Source organism: Canis lupus, chromosome 21, assembly GCF_011100685.1.
Source record: "Canis lupus familiaris isolate Mischka breed German Shepherd chromosome 21, alternate assembly UU_Cfam_GSD_1.0, whole genome shotgun sequence".
In the NCBI taxonomy this organism is placed as follows: domain Eukaryota; kingdom Metazoa; phylum Chordata; class Mammalia; order Carnivora; family Canidae; genus Canis; species Canis lupus.
The window spans coordinates 11,790,523-11,816,260 of NC_049242.1; the positions used below are offsets into that span (position 1 = coordinate 11,790,523).

At 39.7% G+C, this 25,738-nt stretch overlaps 1 long non-coding RNA gene across 2 annotated transcripts in view; it reads left to right on the plus strand.

The window, feature by feature from the left end:
• Window positions 1–3,076: 3,076 nt before the first annotated feature.
• Window positions 3,077–25,738, plus strand: part of LOC111091494 — a 55,215-nt gene continuing 32,553 nt past the window's right edge. The window contains exons 1-2 of one of the 2 annotated variants that reach the window (XR_005375525.1): window positions 3,077–5,488; window positions 7,833–8,041. This is a non-coding gene — a long non-coding RNA (uncharacterized LOC111091494). The remainder of the gene's footprint in view (window positions 5,489–7,832; window positions 8,042–25,738) is intronic. The other variant, XR_005375524.1, reaches the window with a different exon arrangement.

Here is a 25,738-nt window from a genome sequence, read left to right on the forward strand (position 1 = left end):
TCTATTAATAAACAAACTCTGGGGCAGCTCCGGTGGCACAGCGGTTTGGCACCGCCTGCAGCCTGGGGTGTGATCCTAGAGACCAGGGATCGAGTCCCATGTCGGGCTCCCTGCGTGGAGCCTGCTTCTTCTCCCTCTGCCTGTGTCTCTGCCTCTCTCTCTCTCTGTCTGTCTCTATCAATAAATAAATAAAATCTTTAAAAAAAAAATAAGCAAACTCTGCCCTGCAATGAGACTTGAGGAGGGGCTTAGGAGATTTTTCTTTTAAGGAAGAAAAGAATCTACAGAAGAACACTGGCACAAAGAAACAGAAAAACCTCCAAAAACTTGAGGGAGGCAATTTTTATTTTTTTTTGGTACAGAAGGTTTTTTTGGCTTTTTTTTTTTTTTTTTAAGATTTTATTTATTTGAGAGAAAGACACAGAGATAGAGAGCACGGAGAGGAGAGGGAGAAACAGGCTCCCCATGGAGCAGGGAACCCAATGCAGGGCTCTGATTCCAGGACCCTGGGATCATGACCTGAGCTGAAGGCAGATGCTTAACCAGCTGAGCCACCAAGCACCCCGAGTTGTTTTTGTTTGTTTTAAAGATGTATTTATTTGAGTGAGAGTCTGTACATATGTCAGGGGGTAGTGGGGGTCAGGATAGGGGGAGAGAAACCAGGCAGATTCAGTGCTCAGTGGGACTGGATCTCATGACCCTGAGATGGCAACCGAGCCTAAACCAACAGTTGGTTGCTTAACTGACTGCACCACCCAGGCACCCCTTGGTACAGAGGTTTCTACATCTTCACCATATAATTTCCTCTGTTGCCAGCTCTGTGGAGAGAGGAATAATGTGAGAGGACATCAAATTTGGAAGGCTTCGACTGAGAGAAAAATCATTGCAATCTTTAAGCCAAAAACACTAAGGTTGTAATACATTTATTTTCCTATTTGGAATTTTCCTATAAAAATAAGATAAGCATAACAGAGTCACAAAACATGAGTGCTGGAAGATCATCTGGTTCACTGCTCATTAAAATAAAAATAGGGGCACAAGGGTCACTCAGTTGGTTAAGCATCAGTCTTCAGCTCAGGTCATGATCTCAGGGTCCTGGGAATGAGATCACATCGGGCTCCCTGCTCTGTGGGCAGTCTGCTTCTCCCTGTACTCCTCCCCCCTGCTCATGCTCTCTCTCTCTCTCACCTCACTCCCACACTCTCAAATAAATAAATAAAATCTTTAAAAAAATAAAAATGGGCTTACAGAAGTGAAGTAGCATACCTGGGGCTCTAGTTAATAAAGCTAAATCTAGATTCCACTGTATCCAGAACTTTCTACCGTTCCTGCTGCCTCCCAATTACAAAAGGATAAAGAAATCTACATGTTGTGAGACACATAAACTCACTTGTTCCATAAAATCATTTCTAAGTTATTTTCTAGCTTTCAGAAATCCTATTATCTCTCAGGGGCAAGTGCGCTAAGCTTCAATCCATGTGTGGTGGTTTGGAAGGCTTAATTTAACAGTTCTCCTCGAAATATAGTGATATTAACATTTCTACTTCTTAACTGTAATAAATATTTATTTTTGGCCTAAAGTTAAGTGGAAACTTCCTGACCGCAACTAGAAAACTTTAGATGTATCAAACTTCTGCTCTAACAGGAATTGCATGGCCTTGAAATTGAATGTTGGTAGTGGGTCAGTTAGCCACTGGGCCTTAGTTTCATTAGCTGTGAAACACTGGCCTCATTGAACCGTTGCTGTGATTGAAACTGTGAAATCGCCTGGACTGTAAAATAATTGAAACCTCAGCAGACCTTCCTCTTGTGCCATACAATGTCCTTGTGATGACAGCCTACCAAAATCTCAGGAGAGATACCAACCTTCAGACAGAAAATGCAACACGTCCCTTTGCTGGAGTCCTCCCTTTTCCTTTCAGAAGTCCATTTATCAAGATTGCTTTTCTTCAAATGCTTTTTAAAAGTGGGCAGAAGTGAGAAATTTAACCTCTACTTTTCCAAATTTGAGGATGCGATACGTATCCATAGCATTGAGTTTGAGCTTTCTGTCCTAAAAGAGTGTTTATTTTTTGAAATTCCGTTCTAACAGATCATTAAAGTGGAAAGAATATGATAAACTCCAAACCCCTCAAGTTGTGAGAAATGAAAAGCAGATTTGCTCCTTCCTCTTATGCAAAAGGTCTGAAGAGATTGAAATCTTAGCAATCAATTAAAAAGAATTAAGCTGGAGAAATAGCCTTCCCCTGCAGAAATGAGGGAAATGCCATGAAGCTAGTCTTGTACTTTAATCATTGAGATGTTTTATATTTTTCCTAAAATGTATTTTATGGTCCTTCAAAAGTATTGAATAGTTTAAGTGATAGAAAATGAATGCTTTTAATATCAGATTTTTATACCTTCATTCTCTTTTGTGGGTTTTTAAAGAGCTTTAAAAATTTTCCTCTAAATTAACTCTTCCTATGTCATCTTAAGAAATTCACAGTATTCCCAAGAGATAGTAGACAAAGGTCTCAGTTTTGCAGGCTAAAATACAGTTGAGTAGTAAGAAGAATGAGTCTATGGAGAGAAAGTAAACAAAGTAGCATTGTGCTCTGAAAATACCATGGGCCCTGGAAGCAGGCAATCCTGACTTTGAGTCTTTGCTCCTTTAGCATTTGTTATTTAGACCTTAGTTTAGTTACTGAACAGAGATTTCTAGTCTTCAGTGTTTGTCTGCTAAAAGGCAATAGTAATATTTACTTCTGTGGGCTGTGTGGCTCAGTTTAAAGGAAGCAATAAGTGTTTGTTTATATATTATCTGCCCTGGAAACAGTTTCAAGTGCTTTGTAAAGGTAAAGGTACAGTACAAAATAAGTTCAAATTAGATGGGTGAATGAAAGTAAAGGAAGAGGGATCCCTGGGTGGCGCAGCGGTTTAGCGCCTGCCTTTGGCCCAGGGCGCGATCCTGGAGACTCGGGATCGAGTCCCACGTCGGGCTCCCGGTGCATGGAGCCTGCTTCTCCCTCTGCCTGTCTCTGCCTCTCTCTCTCTCTCTCTCTCTCTCTCTCTCTATCATAAATAAATAAATAAAATAAAATAAAAAAAAAAGAAAGTAAAGGAAGATAAAGGTAGGAAAGTAGGGTAGGACCATGAATAAAGTCTGTACAGAGTCTAACACATTACATGATACATGAGGATCATGCTTCCACCATGGTTCTCAACCAGAAATGATTTTGTCCCATAGGGGACTTTTGGCAATGTTAGCAGACGTTGGGGTTGTCATGTTTGGAGTCATGTTTGCAGTCAGCAATGAAGAATCATCCAGGCCCAGATGTGAGTAGTGACATGGTGGAGAAAGCCTGCTCTATAGCATGCTCACCACCTGATACGTTTTCCCCAGCGCCTAATGGTAGTATAGACTTTGGAGAAAGAGAATTCCAGGGGTTAATGTTATCCCAGAAGCTTCCAGAGAGTTTAGGAAATGTGAGTTGAGCTGTGAAGAATCTAGAGGGGGAGAAAAAGACATGCAAGGCCCAGGCAGTGGGGAAGATCGAAGTAATGGGATGAGATTGGACTCCTCAGTTTCAGGACACAGACTGAGCCCACTTTTAAGTGGCCTCCACCCTATTGGAACCCACAGATATGATTTGAAAAAGATGTTAAACTTATTAAACACATACCCATGTAGTAAGAATGGAGCTCATCGGTGGGCCAGCAATTGGTGAATCCGTATTTTGTAACAGGAGGGAAGCAAATGGGAAGATAGAATGATGATTGGAGGCTCAGGTGTACGAGAAAATTCTGCCATAGAGGGTGAACACATGTTCCCAACTCACCAGACTTTTGACCAAGAAAATAGGTAGATTGTAATATTTGTGCTTAAAGAGAGCATTTCTTTAAAGCATTGATCCTTTGCCCTTACAAGGTCATGGACCACGGACTCTTCTGAGACTGATAAAATGATGGATTCTTTCCCATTTCAAACAGCACACACTCATTCTAAATTTTGCATAAAATATCAGCAGCCTCTTGGAGATGTACAAGTCCCAGCATAGTGAAGTGTACTTTTGTGTGTGTAGGTGCTTTTTCTCCCAGCAAGTAGTCATTCCACAGTGCCGATATTAGCCGTTTTCTTTCAGCCATAGGCTGGGAGGAACTGTCTAAAAGGCTTGGCAAGTGGGGTTCCCAGGGCCTGTATCAGGTGGATAATTCCACTTCTAGTCATAACCCCACTCTTGGTCCCATCCTGTGTGGACACCGAGCTCCCCATTTGCTCTCTGAGCCCTCATGGCTTGTCTTGGTTTCTGTGGAGTTGGGAGCTAGTCTTATTCCTACAATCGTGGTCTTAGAGCAGCAAAACCCCATCTGACAACTACAGTCCTTCCACCAGTGGGGAGACTCTTCTGTTCCTCACTGCCTGCTTTCAAGAATGCTTCATTTTGTGCAGCACAGGATTCCACATGTCTGTGCTCGTACCATCCACAGGAGCAGCACCATGACTTCCTCTTCCCTAGAACGCACTGCTGCCCCCTGCCCCCTGCAGTAGTTTCATCTAGTAGATACCTTGATGGTTCACAGACTGGTCCCCATGTACACAGAGGGCAAGGAGGGACTGAGGAAAGGAAGTCACTCTGGATCTCTAGATGGAACATTTCATAAGCAAGAGAACTTACAAGGCTTATCTTGGGCAGCCACAAGATGAGCAGGTCACTACACTTGCCTGCCAGCATCTTAAGAAGACTTACCTGGATTCAGTCGTGTACCATCCAGGTGGTCTCAACGACACCTTACTCCAGCCTATGTCATTGGAAGAGCTCCCACTGTGGGAACAGGCAGGTCGCACATTCCAAGGGAGGCGGGGGGAGGTGAGATTTGGATTGTCCAGATCGAGCTTGAGGGTCAACCAGTGGTCACCATCTCTCCATTATCTCTACCAACTTCAACTGCCAGATGTATTTGACTTTTTGCATCCACTTAGTTATTTTTATTGATAATAATAGCTACCATTTATCAAAGTCTTTATTTTATGCCAGGTGATGTGATATGACCTGTAACAAAAAGATAAGGGGAATAATAGGAACAATTTCCAGAAAAACCAACACCATCAATTATTGATCCAAAAATTTTGCTCAACAGAACAACAGGGAAGTTCCCCAAGGGAACTGGGGATGACAGAGGAAGGACATCTTGAGGGAGGAAGTATAAAGCTGTGCTTCTAAAACATAGAGACCCAGGTTATAATCCCAAGTAGATGGAGCTCTGTGATTTAGGGCAAGGTACGTAACCTCTCTGATTCCTTATCTGTAAAACAGTCCTTACAAGGAATGGAATGAGACATTGTATGTAAAGGGCTTACTTACTTCTTCCTTATGTTTTTGTAGGTAACTATCATAGTTGCACTAGCCCTGAGAGATGAGAAGATTCCTTCATCATCTTAAACCAGGATGAATAAAAGAAGGGTGATCTCAGAGACAGAGAGGTTAATCAGGAGATGAACAGGAAAAAGGTACGACATGCTCTATTTTAAACCTGGTGAACTTCAGCTGACCACTGTAAAAGCAGTAAAAGCTTTCTCCTTTCAAAAAGCATCTTGCCAGAAATGTGGTAGCGATTGTTAGAAAGGATTTGGCAAACCTAATGTTTAGCAGATTTGCAACAATTGCTATAGGCTGGAATGACATATTTTCTGGTAGCACACTTGGCCCTCCAAGGGAGAGTAGATTATTTTATTGGGAGTGCAATGGCAAGAAAGGCATTAAGGGCAGCAGCGTTTCTTCAAATATATATATATATATATATATATATATATATATATATAAAATAGAAAAGTGAAAAAAGAAAGGTGGTTGAAGCCCTCTGCTCTATTTCCTATACCTCCAAATTTTGGTAGAAAGACATCAACTCAAGGTGGGTTCAGAGAACACACTGGGTTCACTGAAAGTTTAACATCAATCTGGGCCCTCAGTGATTTCTTTCTGTATATCTGAACTAGCCACCTGTTGGGCTTCTGAAGTTTGGGATAATGAAAGAAGCAAAAAAGAAAGAGCCCCTGCAGTTTTTGCATGAATTTTTATTGAATTCAGCCCAGAGCCCTGTGAAGCTGGAGGAGTGCTTGCTTTGGCAGGCATCCAGAAAACATCTTTTGGGAGGAACCTCTCTGTTTTTGTTTTGGAGCAACTTTGCACAATTAATCACAGCGTTATTTACAGTCATGAAAAGTTGGAAACAACCTAGAGGTCCAACAAATAGGAAACAGATCGTTTATAGTATGCAGGCTTGACAACATTATGCAGTATTAAAAACAACTGCTGCTGATACACAACATTAACAAATATTTATACTATATACAAAAACAATGTTTTGTTCTATAAAATGCAAATGGACAATAAGTACCTTCAAAAGGGCAGGAAGATTATGAGTGAACGTTATTTTTTTTTATCGTTTTTGTTCTAACAGCTTAGTTATAAATACCAGAAAATGTAATCAAAATTTGCATGACCAAGAAGCCCTCACACGCTCAAGTCTTTCTCCCCTCATAAAAAAGCCACCCATTTTTCATCTTACTGCAAATAGCACATTATTCTTTCCTTCTCTTAACAGCTATGCTTCTTCAAAGAAGGTCCTTTTCTCTTCTCACTTTGTGTTTTCTCCTCAGTCTGTTGAAATCTTCCTTCTGCCAGGTCACTTCTTTGAAATTGTTCACATCAAAGTAAGCAAAAAACACCTGACTGCTAAAAGCTGTTTTCAGTCTGTATCTCAGCATTTGATACTGGGTCATGCTTTTCCTAACCTTGCAATTCCCATCTTTCAGATCTCCCTTTCTATGCAGTTCTCCTTGGTTCCTGGTCTCCTGTCTTTCCTTAATTTTACATTTCCTCCAGGGGCCTCTGGGGGGCTCAGTTGGTTAAGTGTTTGCCTTTGGTTCAGGTCACGATGCGGAGGGAGGGTTTGGGGTGTCCTGGGATGAAGCCAGCACGTTGGGCTCCCTGCTCAGTGGGGTGTTTGCTTCTCCCACTTCCTCTGCTTGCCACTCCCTCTGCTTGTGCTCTTGCTCGTACACATACTCTCTCTCTCGAATAAATAAATAAAATCTTAAAAAATTTGCTATTCCTCCAGCTTTTATACAATCTCCTTTTCCCCATCACTACACATTATCTTTTGTTGAGCTGTTCACTGTCAGCATAAACCATCGATATGCTGATAAGTCTCCAATCTAGTCTCCATCTACAGAGCTCATGTATACTTATCTTTCTTTTAAGATTTTATTTATTTATTTGGGGATCCCTGGGTGGCTCAGCAGTTTAGCGCCTGCTTTTGGCCCAGGGCATGATCCTGGAGTCCTGGGATCGAGTCCTGCATTGGGGTCCCTGCATGGAGCCTGCTTCTTTCTCCCTGTACCTGTGTCTCTACCTCTCTCCCTCTCTCTGTGTCTCTCATGAATGAATGAACGAATGAATGAATGAATGAATAAATAAATAAATAAATTAATTAATTAATTAATTAATCTTTTTTTTTTTAAGTCCTGGGACTCTGGGATCACTCCCTGAGCCAAAGGCAGATGCACAACCGCTGAGCCACCCAGGTGTCCCTCCTGTATAGTTATCTGTTGTGGTAAAACAAATTACCCAGAAGCTTAATGGCTGAAACTGACACACATTTATTGTCTTATAATTGCTGTGGGGCTGGAATCTGGGTTCAGTTTCACTGGGTTTTCTGCTTCATGGCTTCTCATAGAGCTCTCCTCAGAGAGTTAGTTGATGGTCTGCATTCTCATCTGAAGACTCATCTGGGGAAGGCTCATGCAGTAACTGTAGGGAATATTCAGTTCCTTGTATGTTTTCGGATTAAAGGCTTCAGTTGCTTACTGGTTGTTGGCCAGAGACCCTCCTGAGTGCCTTGCTACATGGGCCTCTCCAGTATGGCAGCTGACTTCCTCTAAGTGCGCAAGCTAAGAAGGCAATGGAGAGACCAAGATAGGAGCCAGTCTTTGTAATCTAATCATGGAAGAGATATCTCCTCAATGTTCCCCTATTCTTCTGGCAGAAGCAGATTCCTCAAGGTGAGTTATACAGAAAGCCTCTTTGAGGCCAATGTAAAAATGCCTGACATAACTCTAAACCAGATTATCTCACTTCCCACTTGTACAAAGATACATCAGCAAGTGTATGCACAAATCTGAATACATCATCATACAAATAAGCTTTTCTCCATTGTTGAAGGGCACCACCATTCACCAAGTTCCAAAATCAGAAATGATATTGTTATTGATTCCTTCTTCTTTCCCACCCCCAATGTTCAATTAGTCATGACTTCCTACTAGTTCTCACTTCTGAAGACTGATTATATCTGTCTGTCCACATGTGTGGCCTTAGGTTCTCATGAGTTATATAACTTGCATCACTGCTCCAGCCTCCTGAATCCCCTTCTACTCCCACCTTTACCTCTTCCAGTCCTTACCATAGCAGTGGTGACTATGCCACACCCCTGCTTAGTCGTCAGCTGACTTCCCATAGCTCAGGAGTATTTAATGGCAGACAAGGCTAGAGTATGAAAATGCACCTTCAGTAAACTGTGGTTTTCAGAATGCAAGGCTGCAGAAATTTAAACTCAGCAAAATCTTCTTGGCCAGTAGGGATACACAAATTTGAATGACAAATATTAGGAAGGGCATAGCTCCGTATCTGACTAATATCAAAAGTTCTTAATAGGATGTAAGTGGTTTATTGTGGTATGCAAGTATGTAGGATGTAAACTCAAAACAGTTGTATTTGCAGTAATATCTATCAGTTGTTCTTTAAAATATGATCTTGGAGGATTGAATCCCTTGAAAATGTTTCAGTCCTGTCCTACAGCTTTCCAGGTATTTTCATTTATTAAAGTTTCACACCAGTCCTAAGAAACTCAGACCTATTGATTCTACCATTTCAACCTTTTAAGGTCCCTGCTTATGCACAGGAAGGCATTGCTGTGCAGGTCCTGGAAGTGACAGGGGCCTGTGCACATCAGTTCAGAGCTCTAATTCCTCCCCAAACCATCTTCAGTTCTAGTCATTTAGAATTTAGATGTTGTGGTCTGCTTTGAACGAATCTCCTTTTTCTCATGTGGCCATGAGATGAAGATGGCTGAGAGTAACAATGGCATTTTCTAAGTAGTTATAACATGATTAATTATGTTAATTAATTATGTTTGAAATATTAATGTCACATATTTCAAACATTTCCCCAACTGCCGTATCTTCCCAAGTGTTGATGCCAGTTTCTGGGATGTTTGTCTGGGAGCCACCTTTGAGGAAGCTGACTTGGGAATACCAGCTATCAACTAGAAACCTGATGCCTGTGCTAATTTCAGTCTGCATTGCCCATGGCTTAAGTAAGAAATCACTGGATTCCCTAAACTACTCCTCCTCCGTAGCTTCAGTTTAACTGGATCAATTTCCCAGGCCTGGAAAAGAGTTGATACTTGTTATCCTGACAGCCCCATTCAAACATGAGATATGAAAAATAACATTTTCATAGTGACACGTGGAAAAGAACTATAAAAACCCTTAAGACATGTTTTGGCAAAGATACTTTCCCAACTCAAAAATGAATAGTGTTTCTGGCACTTGCTGTAGTTTTGTAGCTGGCAGCTGAATTATCTTGGACTCTGCCCAAAACCCTGGCTTCAAAACCTGGTCTTCAAATCTCCTGTGTTAAGGAAGGATGTAAAACATCAGTGGTCATTTACATGTTAAAAATAAGACATTATATTAACCTCATTATGAGACACCGTGCCTGTCCAAATGGCAGTAACAATAAACAAATTAATTATGTTTTGCATGTTAGTGTAACATTTATGTTATTCTTCCAAACAACCTATGGGATAGGACAAATTTTAACAGCCCACTCTACAGATACAAAAACTGAGATTCCTTGAGACCAAAAGCCTGACTCAGGGTATTTGGAAGAATCAGTGCTTGAACCCAGGGCTTTAGATTTGAGCCTATTTTCTCTCCACTTTGCTACATTATTTTCAGTGTTTATTATCTGAAATGCAGTGTAGTGGACAGTGAGGTAGTAATTCTTCCTTTAACTGTACTTGATAGAAAATATACTCCTCTTAGCCAATAATGACTTGGATAATTATTTATACCTTTCCTGGCATTAGTACATGAACTATTTTTGAAGGTAATCATCCTACTCATGACTGATCTGTTATCTTAAAACAAGTGTGGACTTGAGTGTCTACCTATATGCCCATAAGTAAGTATATCTTAGTGTCATAAATATGTTGATACCCACATTCCTTTTTTCTAGAAAATTCGTTTTAACCAGGATCTCCTGCCTCTAATTCACTGCCCTCTAAACCATGACCTCATATCATTTAGTGCTTTGAGATCTCTAAATGGGTTCTTTGTATTGAGATGAGGACATACTTATCCTCTATGTTAAAAGCCTATAGCATTAACTCACTGTCTTTCAGTTTGATGATGATTCTGGCTAAATTCAATTCTGTGCATATTGCTTCCCATCATCCCTGGTTCTTTTTCTTGAAGAAGGGAGATTAGAAGCAGGCAAAGAAAGAGGCAAATGGAACGATATTATATAAACTTATTCTTGGGAAACAGTCTAAGGTCTTGAAGGTGGGTTGGTGTGGGATAAAGGGAAGCATCAATCCAGTATATGGACTACAAGGAAACATGGTCATGTGATCTAGGCACCATTGATATCTAAGGGGACATCTTCTGTAATTGACAGAACATGGCACGAATGTGGGCAGTAACATGGTTCTCAATTTTGGCAAACGATTTCTAGTTAGTGTCCGGATTAAGTAGGTAGGTATAATGTCATGACCCAGCAGAATAATGGGTAAGTATGGTATCTGGACCCAGGGAATTGAGTCAGGGCTCTGAGGGATACAGTCCAGAAGAGTGAGTATTGAAGGCTCTGGAGAGGAAGAAAGGCTGCAGTTTGGGCCTGAGTTTCACCCCACATACATTGTATTTTAACTATACTAAACAGACACCTCTGCTGGTGAAGATAGGTCAGCAAGGAGAACAGTTTTGTACAGGGAAATAATATAATAAAATTGTTATTTTGCTAATATTTTTATCTGTTGTTATCGAAAATTTAAGAGGAAGGGATGACTGGAAATCGTGAAATTGATTAGGAGACTGTTGGTTTCTTCAAAGTATTGTCTGCCTCACCTTCATCCTTATCAGACTTTTTTTTTCCATAAACCTTTAACAGTCCCTCTTACCAAATCTTTGAACATTCATTATCTGTTTCCATATCATGCTTCCCTAATGAGATTGTAAACTTTGATGAATTTGATGCACTTAATTTCGGTTGCTTATATCAGGCTAATGATCAACAATTGGAAAAATACATGGATGCTTTGCAGTGAAAATGACAAAGCATGACAAAGTATGGCAGAGAAATGGAGATACATTGTATTTAAGGATATCAATGTGTTAAAAGTGAAAGGTTGATTGATTCCAAAGGCAGGGTGTTATCACGTGGGCAACTTCTTGTATCACAAGTTACATCATCTTACTTATATTTAAGGTTCAAAAGTGTATTATTTTATTTATTTGTCACTCAACTTGTTTGTGTTTTTATGTGTTACTTGTAAACAGTATATAGGTGGATCTTTTTTTTTAATCCTGCCTGGCAATCCTTGAATTTTGCTAGAGTGTTGAATCCATTTATACTTAGTATAGGTACTGAAATGGCTGGATTTGAGTCTGGCATCTTGGTGTTTACTTTCTGTTTGTCCCATCTACTGTGTACCCACCTATGTAGTTATCCTCTGTGCGTGGCAGTCCTCAAATTCCCCATAGCAGTGATGCTTTGTTGTAATTGGTAAGAGACCTGAGCACTGGCAGGCTTCTTGCAGTTCTCTAGACCAGGTGGGTCCTGTGCCTGCCTCTCAGGAGGAGTGATCTCTTGCAGTACTCCTGCCCTTCCTCCAGCCATGACTGCCTTCCCCACAGCTTGGGCCTGGGATGCAGCAGGCCCCCCTCTAGGCTACCTCTCCTCCCCTCACTTAGATAGCCATTTGCATGGCACCACTGAGAGCTTCTCTTTTATTTCCTCTTCTCTGTCCTCAGCCTTTCTTGTGAGCACTCTGTGAAGGCCCAGGGCAAGAGTCAGTGAGGGGATGCAGAGATCTCCATGCCCCAGCATTTAAAAGTTAATTAAAATTCCATCTACTTTATTTTTATCCACATTTATGGTAGCTCCCTCTCCCTCTCACCGCTCTGTTGAAGGTGTGTCTGCTCTCTCATCAGAGAGGCTCATCACCTTGTGCATTTCAGTTCATGGCCTCCATTCTCTAATAAATTTTAAAACTTCTATGGTTTTGTATAGTATCCAGCTTATTCTCATTATTAGAGTGGAAACAGCATTGTCCTTTGACTCTCTCTATCCTGAGGAAATGTAGAACTTAGATGATACATTTTCCACACTTAGCACAATTCCTAATACCTAATTGCTGCTCAAAAAAAAATATTTGTTGGTTGAACGATACGAATAGCCCCATCTACTATTTAGATATCTTTAAATAATTGTTTGATTTAATCTCTGCTAAAATTCTAAGATTGTTTTGGAGAGAAGCAATAACATAAACTCTAAAATAATCACTCCAGCATGTCATGTGTGGATATGTAGATAAAGAGGAAAAATAATTCTTCTCTTGTGCTGGATAATAGCAAATCAGGGCAAAGAAGGAGGAAACCTGCTCAGCAAGACTTTGTGATCATTATAAATATTCTGGGATAACCTATTCTAAATATGATTACAAAATCTATTAACAAAAATGCTAGTATCTCTGTAGTTCTTTTGTGGTGGATTCGAAACCTCTCTGCCTTTTGCATACCATCCTTACCTCATGCACTTATATAAAATGCCGTAAGTGCCTTATTCGTCAGACTTTATTTCTGGGTCTTGAGTGAATCCATGGGGAATACTCATTATGTAAGCATCATGTTGATCTCTGATAACTGCACAGACATTCTGAATTGTGAAGGATGGGAATATACTTAGAGATCATCCAGCGGTTATATAATGGAGTAATATTCCATTTAGTAACATCTTGAAGTATAGTTAGGGGAAGTGACCAGATCACCGCAGAGTGTCTAGGTCAACAGCCTCACCTCTGAAAAATAGGCTGATTGCCAAGGAGAGAAAAGATGGACTTCTTTCTTTTTGTAACCAGAACAGCAAGACTTCATCCTTATAAAAGCAAAGATAGACTAAACTATAATGAAACAGACTTGGTTACAAGAAATAAAAAAGCTGTTTTTGGTTGTCCTGAGTCTATTACTTACTTATAGAGGGAGACCCTATGCAGACTTTGAAGGAATCTAAAACATAAAAATAAATCATTAAAAAGTATGAGGAACCAAAGAATATTCTGAGTTTAATGAAAGGGAACAATTTCATATCCATATTGTCTGGAGCTGAATTTCCAGTCCAGATCCAGTTCAGTTTAAATTCAATATTATTGAAGGAAAATTAATCACTAAAGTATGCAGGCATATACCTGTATATGTGTTTTTGTATGTATGCATGTATACACATGTGTTTATGTGGGCGTATGTGTAGGAGAGAGAGAGGAAGAAGAGAAATTGAGAAGTGAAGGCCAAGTACTGAGAGAAATCTGGTTTTTATCAATTTACAAATAGAAATTGGGACTGTGCCTGGTATGAAGATGAAATATTTTGAGTCCATTCGACTTTCTTTGAGTTGCAGTTGTTAGGACATAGAATTTGCAGCACACAGACATTTGCTTTGCATGCTTGTGCTTCAGAGATATTTAAACTCAGGCCTCATGTATCCCTCTGGAGCTCATTCTCAATCTGATCCTGGAAATGCTGAATATCTGACTGATCTCTTCAGGAATCCAAGAATGTTTTATCTCAAGGCTTGGCATGCTGTCAGTAATTCAAAAGTCCTTAGTCCTGCCATTAAGCTAGATGTTGCCTCACAGGAGAAAAGAGGGAGAACTAATGCTTTCTAAAGAACCAACATGTAGGGTAACCTTGGTCTGAACCCTTTAAAATCATCAAATGGTTTCAGGGCTGTGATATATTTATCTAGGTTATTTTGAGGCACATATATTTCAAATTTCTTGGCACAGAATTATTTTTATGCTTAGTTTTACTAGCAATGCTGAGAGCTGACCTTTGTATCCTCAGGTATTCTCAATTTTATCATCTAAGTGATCTTTATAAAAACCAAATCTGTTTCAAGTTGTTTCTAAAATTTCATTGGTTAAAACACCCAAGATCACACTGTTGGAACACCTGGGTGGCTCAGTCTGTTAAGCGTCTGCCTTTGGCTCTGGTCGTGATCTCAGGGTCCTGGGATTGAGCCCCATTTTGGGCTCCCTGCTCAGGTTTAAAAAAAAAAAGATCACCACTATCTTTGGGTTCAAATTCCATTTGAGAGTCAGTGTGACATAGAGGTTAAGAATACAACCCCTTGAGTCAGACTGATAGGCTTCAGTTCCAGATTCTACTATCTACCTACTTACATCTCTATATTTTTGATTCCTCATCTGGACAATGAGGATAATGATAGTGTTGTGCACAAGATTGCGAATCCGAGAAACCACCAAGGAGCCGACACCGATGCAAACACACGAGGGTTTATTTACATGCTCGAGCTTGGGTCCAAGTGTACCCCACACAACGGAGCAGGGACTTGGACCCCAAGGCTAAGAGGCGTAGCAGCTTTATAGGGGCCAGTGGCCAATGGGATACACAGAAAGTTGCACAGTACCCTATAGTATCCACTTAAGCTGGCCTATTACTTTGGTCAGAATCAGCACGCAGTTTTGGTGGGCACAAGGCAGGGTTACATTGTTATGAGCCGATTTCCGATTAGGGTGTGCCCAGCGGCTTGACTAGGGTAGGGAGCACCTTAAGCAATAAGCAGGTTATGTGGGGGTCACACAGGAGGTGGCGGGTGCAGCACAAAATGGAGTTAGTCCTGCTCTGCTTGTCCAGGGGTAGGGGATTTTTGTTAAATTTCCTGGGTCCCACAGATAGCACCCAACTCATACAGTTATGCAGAGTATTAAAGTATTAAAGAAGATAATTTACCAAGAGCCATTCAAAAATTGCCTGGCACACAGTAAGTGTTTAACAAATTCTCATTAATGCCACTGTTGACACAGGATGCAAAGCCCTCTGTGATCAAACCCTTACTTGGCTTTTAAATTACTGTGGGTCAGAAATTGGCTAAATTTCTCCATAGACGATTTTGTCCAGTATTTACAACAGTCATATTGGATATGTATTACCCTTGTATTTAGGCCCAGAAAATAGGTATTTTATCAGCAGCAGCAGCATTATCATAATCACAGTTGTCTTCATCATGTATTATCATTCCAACTTTATAGAGAAAGGAATCCCTTCATATGGACTTGAATAATTGAAACAGAGTACATCAATGTGGAAAAAGAGAGACAGACAGACATGTTAGCAAGAGCAGAGATAAAGAAACAGGTCATTCGATTTTCTCCTCCTGGCATTGGTATCTTCTTGAGATACAGCAGCACTGACATTTCTCTGAATTTGCCCTTTATCCTTATATTGAAATCCTTGTTTTGGCCAAAGCTACTTTTTCCTTGAAAATTAAGAAGTCCTGACTGCTACTGTGTAGGAGAATACAGAGGATTAAAGTCTCAGAGATGGCATGATAGATAGGCTTTGAACCAGGTATTAGGTTTGCTGGAGAAAGCACAGGAGAAAGAGATGCCAGCTCTGTATGCCAGCAGGTAATTAAAGAGATAGCCTATTTTGAACCTCAGGAGATCCATTCTTCCTTCCCTTAATTCAATAAATGTCTCACTATATTTGCACATCTCAAAGTTGCTACTGAAGGGAACTCTACCCATAATAGTGAATATTTGCTCAAAGTGGACCTGCAGCCTCTACTTCTAGACATGAATTTTTATTTCTGACTCCCCGGACATTGAGCTCTGTGACAAATTCGCATGCCTAGCAGGTGTGTAGCGGGCTGCCAATGAGATAAATGTGAGACAGAAGCTCCGAATTGACAAAGGCTCAGAGAGAAACACAATAATGCTAGAACTTGCCCATTGTCCCCAAGGCACTAAGGCCTTTCTTGTGGTTGGCAAGGATGATGGACATTGTAACCAGAGATGAGTGCTGTTAGTATTGCCACACTCATATTCATGCCTCTTACACCAGTTCCCATTACAAACCTTTGCTGTGCTCGGTCCCATACAAAATGTTTTCAAACATTACATCGGAAGAGTTAAGGCCTAAACTCCTTATGGAAAATCCTATTGTAAAACCAGATACCCATTTCAGAACTATTGGTGGCTTAGAACTAAGCTGTACTGTTTTGTTCCTTTTTCCCAAGTCCCCCATTTTCTCTTCTATTATTCTAGTTTCATATATATCCTAAGACTCCAAATGAAAGAAATTGGTTCAATGTAATTTTTCAATACTGAATGTGAAAAATCTCTGGCTTAAACTCTGTGATACTGAAAAAGAGGGGACTGCTTCATTATACAGAACAATAGGCTGGGAGAATCAGTTAAGAAAACATTGGCTGTATTTCCCTGGTTGTATTTCTTTCAAGTATAACACTGTATTGTTGTTCACAGGTATCCCACATCTCAGGAAAGATAAAATATTGGAGTTAGTTTTGTAAAACAAAATTCTACTTGATAATGAGATCTAGAGGATAACTGATGTATTTTTTTTTTAAGATTTTATTTATTTATTCACGAGAGACACACAGAGAGAGGCAGAGACACAGGCAGAGGGAGAAGCAGGCTCCATGCAGGGAGCCTGATATGGGACTCCATCCTGGGACTCCAGGATCACACCCCGGGCTGAAGGCAGGCACTAAATCACTGAGCCACCCAGGGATCCCTAACTGATGTATTTTAAATACAAATTTCATCAATAGAAAAAATGGGGTTAAAAATGCTAGCACTCAATTATTTAAATATAGGAATAGAGGTAAACATCTTTTGGAGGAATTGTATATTTTAAATATAACAATATGATATATAACGATATATCAAAAGAATGCAGTAGAAGGAAAGAAGAAATAATATATAAGTATACTAATTTCTTACCTCTCATAGATGGTAGTCATCAGAAATTCTGAAGTTAAAAAAATACCTAAAATATATAACTCTAGTATCTCAACTTTAAAGGCACATGTAGTAAATAGAAATATATTCTAGGAGATAGCTCTTGTGATATACAAAGAATTTAAAAATACAGTACTTCCCCTGCAGTACTTACTTTTTAAAAATAAACTTTTTACTTTAGAATAGTTTGAGATTTACAGAAAAAGAGTGAAGATGGTACAGAGAATTCCCATCTACCTCCACAGCCAGTTTCCCTATTATTAACCTCTTACATAAGTATGGTCCATTTGTCAACATTGATGCATTGATGCAAACTAAGTTCATAGTTTAATTCCTTTATTAAAGTACTTTAATTTTTATCTATTTTTTTCATTTCTAAGGATGCCATCTATAGCATATCATATTACATTTAGTGATCATGTGTCCTAAGGCTCCCCTTGGCCATGACAATTTCTCAGACTTTCCTTATTTTTGATGACCTTGGCAGTTTTGATGAATACAAGTCAGGTATTCATAGAATGTCCCCCAGTTGGGATTTATTTGATGTATTTTTATGGTGAGGATGGAGTTACAGATTTCGGGGAAGAAGATCCTGGAGGTAAAGTGTCATTTCCATCACATCATATCAAAGGCCCAAAATGTCAACATGATGTATCATCACTGTCAACCTTACCTGGCTGAGGTAGTGCTGTCTGGATTTCCTTACCTGGCTGAGGTAGTGGCTGTCTGGATTTCCACTGTCAAGTTATTCTTTGTACCATTTTTCAAACTTTACTCTTTGAGGAAAATTACTATACACAGCCCACACTTACATAGTCAGAAATTAGGCTTCACTTTTTTGAGGGTGAGGTATTTGCATAAATTATTTGCAATTCTTTTGCAGAGGAAATTTGTCTATTCTAATCTGTTCAATTGATAGATAATTTATTTATGCATTGAACTTATATTTGCATTGAATTTTTAATAATGTGAAGATACCAAGAATAAAGTCACTTATTTAAAAACGGAAGGAAGGAAAGAGGAAAAGAAGTTTACAAAGAGAGAATTCTGGAACTGAAATTCAGTCTTTCACACAGGTGACCTGATCAGGTCAATCTCCTAGCTCTATTTTATGACCTGTCCTGAGAGAGTTGAGAAATCTTTTTATTTACTGATCTATGGTTGACAGGAAAGTGTCAACATTCATAATAATTGCTTTATTCCAATACTGCCTCCTAGTGTAGTATTTTTGAAGGCATATTTAGTAACAATTAGGATTCCAAATACAAGAATTGAAATTTAGCCCCCAGTATAGTGCAGATGACTAAACTTAGGGAGTGGCAAATAAAAAATTATCTCCTCTGTCTCTCTTTGTCTTTGTCTCTCTGTTTCTGTCTCTCTAACACACACACACACACATAAATTTGCATATCTGGAGGAATGACAGCTATTTTACAACTAAGGCTAGTCTGTTTTGGCTTTGATTTTGAGAAGCATCTTGATTTCAGAAACATTAAAATATGGAGAGGGAGAGCATCTTAGAATTAAGACATTGTGCTATTTATCATTTTTAGCAAAACATAAGGCTAAATCATGAACCAAGGACAGCCATATAGATCAGATTTCTCCACTTATGCCACAAAACATCATTTTATCTAGGTTTCTAAGAGTCAATACTTCCTATTCATTAGCCATTCATTCTCTATATCTATAATTCATTGATAATTGGAATTCTTCACAGTGAATTAAAAGCAACCTTACAACATATTTCATCAAAAAGTAAAAACTGTGGTGCAGCCACTCTGGAAAACTGTGGAGGTTCCTCAAAGAATTAAAAATAGAACTACCCTACAACCCAGCAATTGCACTGCTGGGGATTTACCCCAAAGATACAGATGCAGTGAAATGCCAGAACACCTGCACCCCAATGTTCACAGCAGCAACGTCCATGATAGCCAAACTGTGGAAGGAGCCTTGGTGCCCATCAAAAGATGAATGGATAAAGAAGCTGTGGTCTATGTATACAATGGAATATTCCTCAGCCATTAGAAATGACAAATACCCACCATTTGCTTCAATGTGGATAGAACTGGAGGGTATTATGCTGAGTGAAGTAAGTCAGTCGGAGAAGGACAAACATTATATGGTCTCATTCATTTGGGGAATATAAAAAATAGTGAAAGGGAATAAAGGGAAAGGAGAGAAAATGAGTGAAAATATCAGTGAGGATGACAGGACATGAGAGACTCCTAACTCTGGGAAACGAACAAGGGGTAGTTTTAAGGGGAGGTGGGTGGGGGCTTGGGGTGACTGGGTGACGGGCACTGAGGGGGGCACTTGTCGGGATGAGCACTGGGTGATATGCTATTATGTTAGCAAATTGAACTCCAATAAAAAAATTTTAAAAATAAAATAAAAAAAAGTAAAAACTGTATAAGATGTATCATGAAAGAATAATTTACCAATTTGTTAATATATGCTTTTGTGTTTTAATTACTTGGAAGTTGGTCATTTATATGAACCACATTTGGAAAAATCCCCTCAAAGTGTAATCAGAATAATTAAAGCAGGAGAGTCTTGAAATCAAGCAAGTGAAAGCCCTTTCTAAATGTCCATACTTCCATTTTTTAAGGTAGAGCAACAGAGACTTAAAGAATAATTTTCTCAATTCATGGCAAAATTAGGGATGAACTCCACACTTCCTGTCTCTGTTATAACAGGTAACTAAAGGTCTACAGTAAGTAACTCATGATTGAGGGCAAACATTACAGAATTGGTTAAAGCAAGTTCATCATGCATAGGATAATATAGGAAGGATCCAATCTGCCAGTTGGCTCCATGATCCCTGCCCCAATCCTCCCTGACTTATCTCTGAACCTACTCTCCCCTTCAAACGTATATATCAGACCTACTTCCATGTATACAGGTGGCTTGAGAAATAGAATAAATTATCTGGTTCCATTAAAAGTACAACATTGTAAATATTATCAAGAAAAAGTATTACTTTAGACTAAAAGTTTCCTCCTGGAACCCCAGGAATGTCTGTTACGAAATGTTCTTCATTCTAAAAGCTATGTTTGTTTTCAGTTCTTTTTAAGTGGGATATTTTTCACCCTTCCGAGCAGGGCAGACAAAGGCTTTAATTAAACAAATGTCACATGGGAACTCTTGCCCCAAAAGTCTTTACTGGCTCTAATTAGCAGATGGCAGCTGTAGACTCTATCAATATTAGATGGTCTGTTTATTGTGTCCATTTATATCACACTCATCAGGGAGCATGTAGAAAGCACCCCAGAATTATCAGTTTTAATTAAAACTGGCTCAAATGGTGGAGAAAATATCCCACACAAAAGTGGGTCAGGTAAAAGAGGAAGGTTAAAAAAAAAAAAAAAAAAAAGCAGTAGCCACAGCATACTGAGAATATTACCAAGGCTTCTTTGGGAAAACTGGAGGAGGGTATTTAATGATGTGATTGTCATCAACTGCCTGAGAGAAGCACAAGAAATTCAGGGCTGGGCTGAATTATACAGGTAGGGGAGGCCCTGAGTCAGAACATTTTCCTCTTCTGCCCAAGGCTCTTGAGTGACTCAGTGTTTCATTCCTAACTAGACTGGGAAGAAGTAGCACCTTCATCTTGTCATTTTCATTGAATTGAACATTCAATGAATAATATATAAAGCTAGATCTGGAACTCTTAGAAAGTTATTCCATGCATCTTAAATACAGTATCTAACAAATTACTATTATTTATTTCAATTTCTGCTGTGCTTTTATATATTATTCTTATCCTCACAACTCAACACTGAGTCTTGGCATTTTCCAGATTAAATATCCTAGGCTCAAAAAAAAATTAAGTCCTTTCTAAATTGTCACAGAGTTAGTACATGATAGAACCAGGATCTATTTTTTTTTTATTTTTAAAGATTTTATTTATTTATTCATGAGAGACACACAGAGAGAGAGGCAGAGACATAGGCAGAGGGAGAAGCAGGCTCCATGCAGGGAGCTTGATGTAGGACTTGATCCTGGGACTCCAGGATCATGCTCTGGGCCAAAGGCAGGCACCAAACCACTGAGCCACCCCGGCGCCCCTAGAATCAGTATCTAAACTTCTGTGTGGGAATGCCTGGGTGGCTCAGCGGTTGAGCGCCTGCCTTCAGCCCAGGGCGTGATCCTGGAGACCCGGGATCAAGTCCCACATCAGGCTCCCTTCATGGAGCCTGCTTCTCCCTCTGCCTGTGTCTCTGCCTCTCTCTCTCTCTCTCTCTGTGTGTGTCTCTCATGAATAAATAAATAAAATCTTTTAAAAAAACAAAGTTCTGTGTGATTCCAAAGGCCAGATTCCTTTCTCTGTACTATAGGGCTTCTCTATATAGTAGTCAAAAGAATTTAGGATTTTGGCCAACAACTTGTTAACATAGAGGAGCCATAATTTTTGAAGACCAACAAAATTGAGTTTAAACCCTTTCCTCGCTCACCAAATCAGGATAATAAATACTTCCCCAAAACTGGATTATATGAGATAAACTTTGTGAGAAGATTTTGGCCCATGGAAAATGTTTAACAACCATGATTGCGCGTTCTATTTCTCACTGATTTTTCCACCGTGAACCTATTTTGAAAGATGCTTTGAAGTGGTAGTTTCTTCATATCTCTTTGGAGTGTCATTGACTTGCTAACATAGAGCCCCTTTGGAGGATAAGATATACTGATGTTCACCCTTAATACTCTTAACAGAAATATGAGCTTTATATGTTCTGTTTCCCAAGGAAACAATTGCTGGAAGTGTGACTCTTTGGTATAAAAATGGTAAAATTGGAAAGAAGCTCTGATCAGCCAGTAATGAGAAAGCTGTCGCTGTTTGGAATAGGCTTTGCAGACTTTTCCAGTGAAGTCCCCTTAAAGGCACAGCAGAACCCACTTGTGTCTTCATGAAGTTTGAATGCTCTACAATGAACCTGAGATTTATTTAAAGATTATAGTTGTATCTTTAAAATGATGCAGCTTTATACTCCTTAATATATATGCTTTTTAAATTGAAAACCAGTAAACTGGGATCCCTGGGTGGCGCAGCGGTTTGGCGCCTGCCTTTGGCCTAGGGCGCGATCCTGGAGACCCAGGATCGATTCCCACGTCGGGCTCCCGGTGCATGGAGCCTGCTTCTCTCTGCCTGTGTCTCTGCCTCTCTTTCTCTCTCTGTGACTATGATAAATAAATAAAAAAATTTTAAAAAAAATTAAAAAAAAAAAAAAAAGAAAACCAGTAAACTGATTACCATTCACTGAAAACCCTCCTCCCTGCCTTTCAAGTCATTTAATCACATCCGTGCTCCAGAAGACATGCCGTTATCTTGGGCCTCTTCGTGCTTCATGGAGACATCCCTAAGGAGTCCTGGAGAAATTCCATACTCCAGCCTAAGAATTGGTGGCTTAGAAAGTGTTTCAGCCAATGTAGAAATAAGCCAAATAATGATTTTTGCCTTCCAGGAATTATTTCTGAGATGATTGCCATGAAAATAGGTTGCATTTTGGCATTAGACTTGACATAGGACAATTATTCCTACATGAGGACTGAAGAGAGGCAAGAGACAAATAATGTAGGTTCTATGCCAACTCTGAATTTTTAAAATGAATGTCACTGTTTATATATTAGAATATTAAACTTAAATACCTCATTTACTATTCAAATGGAAGTACAATTCAGTGAGAGTAATGACAAGTCGTAGTCTGGGTTCTTCCAGTATTATAGCTTATGTATGCCATTTTCTGGTTTACTTTTATTTTTATTATTATTTTTTTTAATATTTTATTTATTCATGAGAGACACAGAGAGAGAGAGAGAGAGAGAGAGGCAGAGACACAGGCAGAGGGAGAAGCAGGCTCTATGCATTCCTGACATTGGACTCGATCCCAGGTCTCCAGGATCTGGCCCTGGGCTGAAGGTGGCGCTAAACTGCTGAGCCACACAGGCTGCCCCTTATTATTTTTTTAAAGTAATCCTTACACCCAATGTGGGGCTCAAACCTGTAACCCTTAAATCAAGAGTCACATGCTTTACCAACTGAGCAGCCAGGTGCCCCTCCTGGTTTACTTTTAAAGTAGATCTGGTGCCTGGATCTGAATCCCTCAGTACCTCCCTCATCTTCCATATCTGCAGTGAGTGCTGCTTGGTTAGGGCTCTCAGCTAAGTCCCTCTCCAGAAATTGCCCTCTACAGGCATCACCTGGCCCAAGGGTAGGCCTGGCTCCCTGGCCACCATCCAGCACGTCCCAGAAGGGCCACCCCAGCTCCAGAGCTCCCAGGCAGGTTGGTTCTGTGATACCACCTGGCAAGCCAGCTTTTCTTCTTATCCAGTCCTACTTTCCTCATCCCTTTGCAGATACTGTTCCTGCAAACAAATGTTTATCCCAGAATCTGTTTATTGGGGAACCCAGACTGTGACAGCTTCTCACCTTGAGAGTTGACTTCCTTCAATCCTCCCTACATAGTGATTTCCCAGGTTTCATTAGACACCATCTCTGAATTTAAATGTGAAAATAAAATAACAACTCTGTGACTCTGAAACAGCATTGGTATGTAGATAGGTAACTGTAGTCAGCGAAGTGATTATTTTTCACTCAACTAGTTTTCGTGACAGCATCTATTATGTTTTCAGGCACCTGACTATTGGAAATTACAAATATAGCCTTATTACAACCCTATGGTGTAAGCATTATTATACCTGCTCAAGACACTGTAGCGTTAGCATCTGGTGAAGTCAGAATTTGACCCAGGCTGTCTTTCTCCAAGTCTACTTGTTTCCAGTTTGCCTGGAACCTTTGTGCTGCTCGCACATATCTCCAGCCTTCTGCCTTCTGAGCACAGGGCACAGTGGCACTTCCCTACCATCCTGTTGTGAAGCATGGTCATGCCCTGTGTTTCAGCTGAGGAAATGGGAGCGAAGAGCCAATAGCCTTTTGCTTTCTTTTCCTCTGGTGCCACAAAGACCTTCCAGGTGGTAGTGGCTCTGTCAGTCATGTCCCAGAGTGAAGACAACATGAAAAAGAATCCCCAGCACAGCTCAGGATGGGCGTGGAACAGGAGTGAAAGGGAATCTGAGCTGTTTAAGGTCACTACTCTCCAGGCATTGTGTATTATCACAGCATAACCTAATATTATTAAACATGATTTATGACTAAATGACAGATATTTTTTTACAAAGTACATAAGTGTATTGAGTCAAATGCATGGCACAGGTAATTATGCACTGCCATGCACACGTGTGGGTTGCTTTCTCAGAGTCCATTCACCTCTTCCGATAATGGGGCCTTGACTTCGCACTGGGGTATTTACCTTCTCAGCCGCCTAAGGGATGCTGAACTAAGGCTTGGCTCCAGAGAGAAGCCCAGACTAGTTGAAACCAGTCCTCTCTCCCTAACTACAGGGATGGTTCAGAACTGGGCACAAGCCTAACTTGGCACTAACAGCAAAACCCAGGACTTAAGCAAGAGGTATGGGGAGATGCAGGGGATGAGAGGACCACTTTCTGTGAAACAGTTATTTGATATCATCTGTGTGTCAGGCAATTTGCTAAAAGCTTTACAGGCTTTATTTTATCAAACCATCACATCAGTGCTATAACACAAATATTATCAGCCTCATTTTATAGATGAGTAAATGGGAGCTGAGAGAGAAGTTAAAACTCAAGGTCATTAAATAAGTATGTGATAGATCAGAGATTCAAATTATATTTACATGATTGCAAAACCCAAAGTCTTTCAATTACATTACATTATAAAATAAATTTTAGTATTAAGGACATTTCTATTTTAGCAAATATGGAAATTCTCTATTAATACATCTTAAACAAAAAAAAAATGGAAATAATCTGTTCAACCCTGCTAGCAAGGGAGTTTGGGAAATAAAATTGCCAGGCTTCTAGACACATTTATATAGGAGAGAGCAAAGGAAGGAAGGTGTGGGTGAACATTATTCCATAGGGACGTCACATATATGTGGTGGTTGCCAAAATGCACCTCCACTGTCTACAGGCTGCTCTCTCTGATGTCATTTATGTAACACATTTATGTAACATCATGATGTGTGATGTTAGTTAATTCATTCACAAAGCTAGACCTTTTTTCAAATCTGCAGTAACTGTAGAAGAAAGAATACAAAGAAACAAGTTGAGGAATCCTTGGTCACCACTATATCCCCAGCACCTGTCAAAGTGGTATACAGATAAGAGACAATAAATGTTCAGTAACAAATATTTTCTTTTTAGCCAGCATTTTACCATTAGTCACCTACTTTGAACCACCAAACATACCAATCTCCATGCTGATGGGAATATAAATTATATGTTCCCTCTGGCAGACAAGCTGGTAAAATACATCAAAGCCTTAAGAATGTATATACTCTATGATCTGGCACCTGAATCACTCCATGATTCTAGGACTGAGATAAATAACAGAAATAGTGTATGAGGATGGCACATTTATAATATGAAAAATGAAGAAAATGCAAATGTTCCTTAGTAGGAAATTTGTTAAATTATGGCATGTTCCAGAATGGACTATTATGAAGTAATTTCAAAGGATAATGATAGATTTGGTTGACATAAAAAAAAAAAAGGTAAACAGTATTATCAACTAAAATATTTCAGAAGAATGTATGTG